This window comes from Pezoporus occidentalis, unplaced genomic scaffold (genome assembly GCF_034315485.1).
Source record: "Pezoporus occidentalis ecotype Australia unplaced genomic scaffold, CSIRO_AGI_Poc_V1 ctg53, whole genome shotgun sequence".
NCBI lineage: Eukaryota > Metazoa > Chordata > Aves > Psittaciformes > Psittacidae > Pezoporus > Pezoporus occidentalis.
In genome coordinates this window covers 2143245-2152070 of record NW_026915866.1, presented here as the reverse complement: position 1 = coordinate 2152070, position 8826 = coordinate 2143245, and positions in this window count along the sequence as shown.

Sequence of the window (8826 nt, the reverse complement as noted above, 5' to 3'; positions counted from 1 at the left end):
CTTTGTCAAAGAGCTGAAACTGTCAATACTGACTCTCAAGGCTGTAAAAACATCTTTTAACTGCTTAAGCTGCAGAAGGAGACAGGGTTAAGAGAACCTGCCAAGAATGCTGCTCACCTTTTCCTGGGTGCTAAGGCTAAACCCTGTAGATGATCTGCAGCTATAGAGTAACAGCCAGGCTGCTGGGTAGCGACAGCTGTTTTCAGCTGTGAAATTGTCCATGGGGATGGGAGGAAAGCTGTTACTTAATCATCACAGTGCTTGAAATTGAGTTGGTCCAATACTAATAATAATAATACAAGCAATACTTGTCTTATTTCTGTATGGAAAGACACTTTGAAAAGTCAGAGGATCTTCTTTAATGTCCACCTCTCTCTCACAGTGTGTGTGCATCTTGCTGCCTGCACCACTGCCAGACATTGCTGTGGGGTCTGTATTTTCACTAGAAACCTGCCACTGGTCAAGGGAGGAGAACAGCAAAAGGAGGAGGTGGCAAAGCCTGGGGCTTGTTAGAGGCACTTCTGAGTGATGCTGCTGGATGGAAGACCTGCAAAAGGCAGGAATGCCCAAAATACTGCCTGCACTTGAGGGTGATGGAGGTAAATCTCAGCTTTGTTTTCCTCTCACCCTCTTACGGCCTGACCTGGCCCATACTCCTCCATCACAAAGCTGTGACTTCTTTTGCTCTTATTGCCTCTACGTTTGGAGCAGTATCTTGCATATGAGATTTGTCTTGTTAGGCCTGCATTCTAGACAAAGCTTGTTTTTAAGTAGTGTTAGAAATAGTGGGTTTTTAGCTGCATGATCTCTTTTCCAACAACAAAGGCAATTCTCATGTGTAATAGAAAAATCTCAGTTTTCCTCTAGATTTTCAGCTCCTCTCTCCCCTATGTGTTTGGGGGATATTTTGAGGGGCTGAAGGATGAAGAAATAATATTTTCTCTCTTTTGCAGATGGTCCTGTTATTGCAGAGCAGAATCACAGTTACATGAACTGCTTCAACACGAGAGGCCAAGGCTCCCCAGCTGTTATTTGAAGCATCATGCTTTTAGGTTAGTTCCATGCTCACAAGAAATATGAGCTCTGGAACTGCAAGAGCTTTGCATATTTTTGTCTATTCGTGCTCTCAGGCTCAGCTGAGCCTGGACTTTTCTGATCTGTGGGGCACTTTTGACCTGGTTCACTTAATTCCTTAGTGAGAACAACCAGATCTCATTAGTGCCTTAGGAATCCCTGCTTTGCACGATCTGGTGGTTTCTTCTCAAGAGATTTTAATGAGTTGTGGAGGAGACAAGGGTGCAAGAGCGACAGTTCCTGACCAAATGAATTGGTCCAGCTAAGACATGAAGATTTGGCCACGGCTGGTTAATGAGGTCAGGGCTGGTTGGAGGCGTGAGGATGGTTTCCCCTGATCCTGCTCTGGCTCAAGGAATCCACAAGCTTGTCCTTGTACCATGTGGTGGCAGCCTTGCTCACAGTATGTGCTCTGTGTTCCCTGCTCGAATGACTGGTTTTGTCCGCAACATTTTGTGTTCATACCATTCATCCGTTAGGATGAATGGACCATATATGCCATCAGCTGGATAATACTGTACTGCAATGTAGCGTGTTCATCCCTGCAGCATCAGCAACGTACAACTGCTTCCTTTACTTGCCGTGCTGGAGACAGCTATAATTCAGTATGAATCTGTCCATTCCACTGGACTGGGTGCTCCAACATACATTGTCAGTGCCTCTTGAGTGACGGGGCTGTGCAGGAGTGAGGACGTGAGGATGTCAGGAGCATGCGAGACCTCACTCAGCCTTTCAGATCCCTGTGAGCAAGGACTGGTAGCAGGCAGCAAGGGCCATTCCTAGCTGCCTCCCTTCTCTTTTCCCCTGCTGATTTACACAGGATTTGTCTGCTCCGTGTTACGTCTCATTCTAAGCTCTGTTTTGGAGGGCTGGGGTCTCCCCTGCTCACAGGTTTGCCTGTGCTGGTGCTTGAGGGGAGGAAGGAGACAGGTGGTATTTATTTTGATTGAGCTGCAGTGTTGTGTTTGGCAGGGCTTTCCAGCAGCAGTGGCTTAGCAGGTTGTGGGCATACTTTGGAGTGAGTCACCAGGCAGTAATGACGGTAGGAAGAGGAGAACATAAATGCTTTGAGTTGTTCAGCTTTTCCTGATAGGAACCAGGCACAGGGGCAAGGTTCACTTGGAGTGACAGAGAGCATCTAAACTGAAAGGTCACCTGAGGTGATCTGGAGAGGTGGCTCAGCTCAAATCCTTGTGTGTTCCTGTCACCAGCCGATGTGCAGAATTCCTGACAGATGCATATGATGTTGACAGGAGAACTTTCTGCCTGTCAGCTTCCCTAGCCACCAAGAACCTCACCAGGCTGATGTGGCTGTCCTAAGGCACTCATGATTCCGTACAGGCTGGCTTTACTAGGAATCATCCAAACACCTAATATTTAAACTGGGAAGCACTTACTGCTGTAATAAAAGTGCCTGCATAGAGATTGCAGTGTGCTGCAACTGGTTTGCTCTTCACTGAGCACCAGCAGGAACAATGTGTGTGGTTTGCAGTATTGTTTTATCCCCTTGATTTTGGCTTTCGCTGGTGTTTGTGATCAGAGACGCATGTATAGGACAGTAATCAGGTAGGAAATATTTCTTAAGCTGCATTTTAGCAAATGCAAGATTACTGCTGGTGTTTTCCCTCTGCAATAAATGCTGTCCAGGTGCCCTAAATGAGAGAGCTCTGTTCCCTCCACGTTTGTTGTGCTTCTGATATGTGACACACTGGGGAATTGTACCCTGTGGCCACATTGCCATTACCCTGGGGTCCTGCAAATTGCAGTTTTCCTACATTTAGGGACCCTGTTGCTTGCAGGCACTAACCCCATGGTAATGAGCATAGTAGAAAAACCTGCAGAAAAGACAGCAGGGGGAAAATAGATGTTGGTCTCACAGCATGTTTCTTAAACATGCATTTAAATTATTTGGAGAATGGAATCTGAGCTGGTGAGTTTCCTTTTTAGCTTATCGCACAGGGGGACCCTTTGCAACAGATCTGCTTGGTGCAGATAGCTTTGGGCTTCAGGTGGAGGGCTTGGAGTTATGAGATGGATTTGTTGTAGGAACCAAGTGTAACTAATGGCAGGATAATAACAGTATGGTGCTTTGGGAGGAGCTACAACTGCTGATGGCAGTCTTTTCATGTGCAAAGGACAAAGAAGTTGTGTCTTCTTACTAATGTATTTGCTACTACTTTAACATGGAGCTTTTCCTGCTGTAAGTGGTACTATGGAAGCTCCTCACACACTTGCATTGGTCCAGGAGGACCCTGTTTTACTGTGATTCCCAATAGCTCCTTGCACATTACTAGGTTTATATATCAGACTCTGGAAGCAAACTGGTGGCTAATGCTGAGGCTGCCCAGAGGGCTGCTGCTGTACTGCCTGTAGAGAAACAAGGAGTGATCTGGCCTGTGAAGCAGCACCCTTGGGTGCATCCATCATGTGGATGATGGGTAGGGGTGTGGAGAAATGTGGAGCTGAAGCCAAGGTCCCTAGATTGCACCCTTCCATGGCGATATGCTCTGACCTCTTAAAAAGGCCTTCAACCTTGGGTCAGGGGTGCTGCATTTGGGGAGGTCAAAGTTACTGATATTCCCTCCAAGTGTTATGTTTGGGGAATGGTGGTATGAAAGAAATGCGGCTTAGGGGTACCTCTAAAAGTGACAATTGAGAAGCATCAGGGATATAGCTGAACAACTCAACTCTGACTTTCTTTGGTTACTCCCAGCTCTGAGTCTGGTCAGGTGGTGACCAGTCGCTGCAAAGTCTCACATGCCACATGAAGGGGACCAAGAAGGGCTGGATGGAAGTCCCAAGCTCTGCTATACTTCCAGGGTGATGTAGGAAAGGAAGGTCTCTTCTCTGTGCATCTCAGGGTAATATTTGTGGGTGAACTGGATGTGCAGCAGTCCTCAAATGTGAACTTATGCTCTGTTTCAGTTGTCTTTTCACTCCCATCTCTGTCTGTGTTCTACATGCCCATTCGCACAGTGACCATCCTTGGCAATGACACATGGAAACCTCTGCAGTCTCTAGGAGATATCAGCAAGCTTATTTCACAGACAGCTAGTGACCAGACGTGGAGCAGATAGTGCAGCAGGAATTTGGGCCTGGGACTACTGCTCAGAGCAGCTTAGGCATTGGTTTCAGTCTCCCAAAATGCAGTAAGGGCTAGAAGGGGAATCCCTGTGCTGTGTGCTCATTTGGTGCCAGATCTGGAGCATGCACCCAACCAAGAGCATTGCTGAGAACTAGAGCTTTGCCTGGAAGCTTTGGAGAAATTGAAAACTTTCACTTTGAAGTGCAGCCTCAGCCTTGTGTCTAGTGGAGCTTCTATCACTGCCATCAGGGCAGAGAGGACAGGCTGAGCTTGCAAACCAACTGTGGGCATCCTCCAAAGCGCACCAACACCAGGAGCCAAAGAAGTTGCCTTGGAAACTGTGATGAAGCTGAAGTTGCTGGGAGCTCCTGGCAGACTAAGTGGAACTGCAATATAGATACCATCCCTGATACTGGCATCAGGCAGATCTCAGCACTCATGGGGATTCTTATCTCAGGCTGAATGTTAGAAAGGGACATCCTGGTGTAGCAGGATGCTAGGCAGCTCTTCAGTTGCAGGTCTATCCACTTTGGGGAGCATGAAAAGAGGCAGGATTCATATCAAAGTACTTTCTCCCCAGGGAAGTAGTTGACTCACCTTCCTTAGTGAGTCAACTGCGCCTGTTCCTGGGTTATGTTATCCTCTTAGAAAGATGAGTGAGCAAAGCAGGTACATTTGCAGCAGTAGAGGAAAAGGTTTCTGCATGGAATGAGAAAGGAGATGGACTGGAAGACCAAGCAGCAGATAATTTGCCTCAGGGACAAAGAGAATGAAGCACACTACTCACTTTTTTTTTTTTGCCACAGGCTAATTAAGGAATCAATGTAATGCTGGAAACCTCTGAATGCTTAATGGAAAAGCAGCTAATTAATTAACATTACAAATCATAATCATTAAGGAATTAATCTTTCATGAACTTAATTAGGAATGGTGAATGAATGGGTACATGGGAGGGCGACTTTCGAAATATGAATTATGGTTGTTTCTTTCCAAATCACTGCTATTTAATGAAGACACAGAGCAATATTACTGAGCAAACAATGCAGAAGGGAATGAGGCTGTGTAATGATCCCAGCTAGGAGTGGTAATTGATTTGTTTGTTGGGGAGGCTCACAAATTGAATATGGTGTTTGGCATGATCATTCTGTTGCTGGAGATGACCATTTGCTTATGGTAATAAAGGGCTAAATTGTCCGTGACTCTCTGCCTGGAAGGCAAAACTCCTGACTGTGGCTGAGCCTTTGCATCCAGTTCCCAGGGTTGACTGTGGTCACTGCCCAGGGACCTCAGGAGTTCTCTCATCACAAAGGAATATCATGTGGATGAGAAACACAGTTTTCAAAAGAGGAAAAATGGCCATAGTGCTTTGTGAGGGCTGTATAGAAAGAGATTGGAACACCTGAGACAACTGTAGTGGTCTGGACCATGAGACTTCCTTATCTGATGTTTTCCTAAGGGGTGTGTGCTGACTCAATCTGGATTTAAAACCTCCAAGTGATGGGTCTCAGGTTGTATGGATCCACCTGTGCATTTGCAGACTGTCACAAACACGTCTCTTATTTTGTGCCTGCATCAGGGATCAACTTCGCACTGTTTGACCCTCTTTTACTCTCTTCTGCTAAGCAGAGGTCCTTTCTGCACCAGGGTGATGTGAATGTGTTTGGGCTGCTCCCAGCAGTGCCAGGCAGAATTGTAAGTGAGCAGAAAACCCTGGCTGTAGTTTGGACAGTTTTCTGCCTTGGTTGTTTGGCTCTGTTTCCTGTTCAGTGCTCATTTGAGGATCATTCTGCTAATAATTGTTCTTTCACTTGGCAGTCAGACAGAGAGAAAATTGAGTGAGGCTAAGGGCTCATTTGGGGTGGGGGAAGAGGAAGATCTAACTGGAATTTAGCCTGAGGAGCGCATGGTAGTGGAATTACACTAATAGAAAAAGAGGGGACATTGACTCTCTGGTTTTATTTCTGGCATATATGACACAAGGTTCCTCCAGGGACTGGAAAACAACAAATTGGAACAAAAGCTAATGAACACCCTCCCTTTTTGAAGAATGACTTAAACTCCATAGTTAGACACACATTGCTATGATAACACAGCTCTTCTGGCAGCAATTGATAGATTTCTCTTTCAAGAAGCTCTTTAAGAATCTTATTCTCTCCTATTTTAATTCTTCCCTTCTTTTTTTAATGGATTTAGTTTGTTTATTCTGGACACAGAAAACAGCCCATATCAGAGGCTAACACAGTCAAAGAATAAAGGATGCTTGTGGGCACTGCTCTTCACTTAACATTTCTTTTTGTGCACCTGGAGTTAGGCTGCATGTCTGCACAGACATCCGTTTGCATTCTCCCCTTCTTGCAGCATAGGAAGTGTGGGTTTCAGGTGGCAGGAGGCACAGGATGTTTTCAGGACTTTGCTGTTCCAGGCTGTCTTTGAAGGTCCCAGTGCCTTCTGGGAGTACACAGTGTAAGTCCTAGTCAGTCCCCACCCTTTTGGATGCCCAGTCTTGGTATGTACTGCTTCTGCAATACAGTGATAAGGTATTTGGCAAGAGGCACTGGAGCCAACCTTTTTGGTGAATAGCGGTAAAGTGGAAAGAAGACAAGCTATTCATGAACCCTGCTTACTGGAAGTCATTGTGATTTGGTGCAGAAAGTCCAGCATAGACATAGGAATGGGCTCTTACAGATTAGGGCTTGGAGACCTTTCAGACTGAGCATTTTGGTTTGCTCTGATAATGAGCCCATCTATAAAGTTCAGACTTGTTTCTGGCATGAGCGCTTAGACTGTTTCCCCACACAACTTGCACATTTCCTAGAGCAGCGTGTGATTGTGGAGAGCACGCGATAGCCATGGACATTATTTTCTGTGTGGTGGCCTATATGGTGCCTGGGAACCAGCCAAATGCCAACACAACTGACCTACAGGCCTAGGTCCTGCGTAGAATAAAGCAGCACTCATTTTCTCATGCTTGGCTCACTGGACCATCAGCAAGGAAAGGCCTCTCACTTGTGCAGGGAAGGCCGCAAAAGGCATCAATTCATTAAAATAAATAATCAAATAACAAAATGAGAGCAGGTTCTATTAACATGGAGTTTAGGCTCCTACTTGCCTCTGTGAATCTGGGCTTTAGATCTTAGGCAGAAACAAATGTTCATATGACTTGAAGGGGCAGAAACAAATGTTCATATGACTTGAAGGGGTAGAATCAAATGTTCATATGACTTGAAGGGGTAGACCGGCCCCATATGCTCTTTATGGATTTTACTAAAAGAAAAAAGTGAGCAAGTATGTGCTTATCAAGCACATTATTAAGCTAATTTATTACAGTTTCATGAAACTAATTAAAGAGGAACAAGACAAGGATGAAAATAAGGTCACAATTAAGACTAGTTCAATAAATCACTGGATTCAGCAATTTAATACAGCAAGTAATTGAACCAAATTAAGAGTTTGTCATCAGAAAGAATTACTTTTTGTGTCAATCCTGTCCAGGGGAAGATAAAGGAGACTCGATTTTATTTGAACACAGCGTACAACTCATTTCCTAGTAGATTGGTGCACTGACTTTGGTAGAACTTTAGAACTTGATCCATCGTAGGCAGAAGCCTCTGTAGGATCTAGGCACCACCTCTGCTCATAACCCTCACCAAGTGTTGTTGTTCAGTGCAGTGCTCAGGAAGGAAGCACACAACTGTCCACAGCAGTTCCATTTAACATGCTGTCCTGCCATATCTCTGCGCATACATGGTTTTATCTTGGTCCTTATTTCCCTCTTATGGCTCTATGCAAATATGAAACAGCCTTTTCACTCTCTTCGTACAAAGGGAGTAACCAAATTAAGTTGAATGGCAGTTGTAAGCAATGTTCTCTTTTGATCACCCATGTTTACTGACAAACTGGGAGAAGTACATGCTCAAGAAAAAGAAATTGGATCTGCCCGGGTCCTTTTCTCGAAGCAAAGGTGAAGATATATTGAGGGGTTCCTTCATAGCTTCAAGTGTTGCTGCAGAAACAAAGAAATTATTTTGGATGTGAAGCTCTTTCTGGGAGACTGTTAGGAAATGTTGCTTCCTTCACAATGTGTGGTTTAAGCTCAGCCATAACTCAGAGCCATGCAACAGCTCTCTCACTTCCCCCTCTTTCTCCCTTGCCCCCCACTCCTGGAGGGATGGGGAGGAGAATGGAAAGAATGTAACTCCCACGGGTTGAGATAAGAACAGCCCAGTAACTAAGGTATAACACAAACCACTACTGCTACCACCAATAACAATAATGATAAGGGAAATAACAAGGGAAGAGAATACAACCGCTCACCACCCTCCAACCGATACCCAGCCCAACTGAGCAGCAATCTAGCCCTTCTGAGTAACTGCCCCCACTTTATATGCTGGGCATGACGTGCTGTGGTATGGAATACCTCTTTGGTTAGTTTGGGTCAGGTGTCCTGTCTCTGCTTCCTCCCAGCTTCCCCTCCTCCCTGGCAGAGCATGAGACTCAGAAAGTCCTTGTCAGACTAAACATTAGTAAGCAGCAACTAAAACCATTGGTGTTATCAGCACTGTTCCCAGGCTGAAAGTCAAAAACATAGCACTGGACCAGCTATTAAGGAGAAAAATGACTGCTACTGCTGAACCCAGGATACACAATTAGGAGCAGACTTTTAAAGA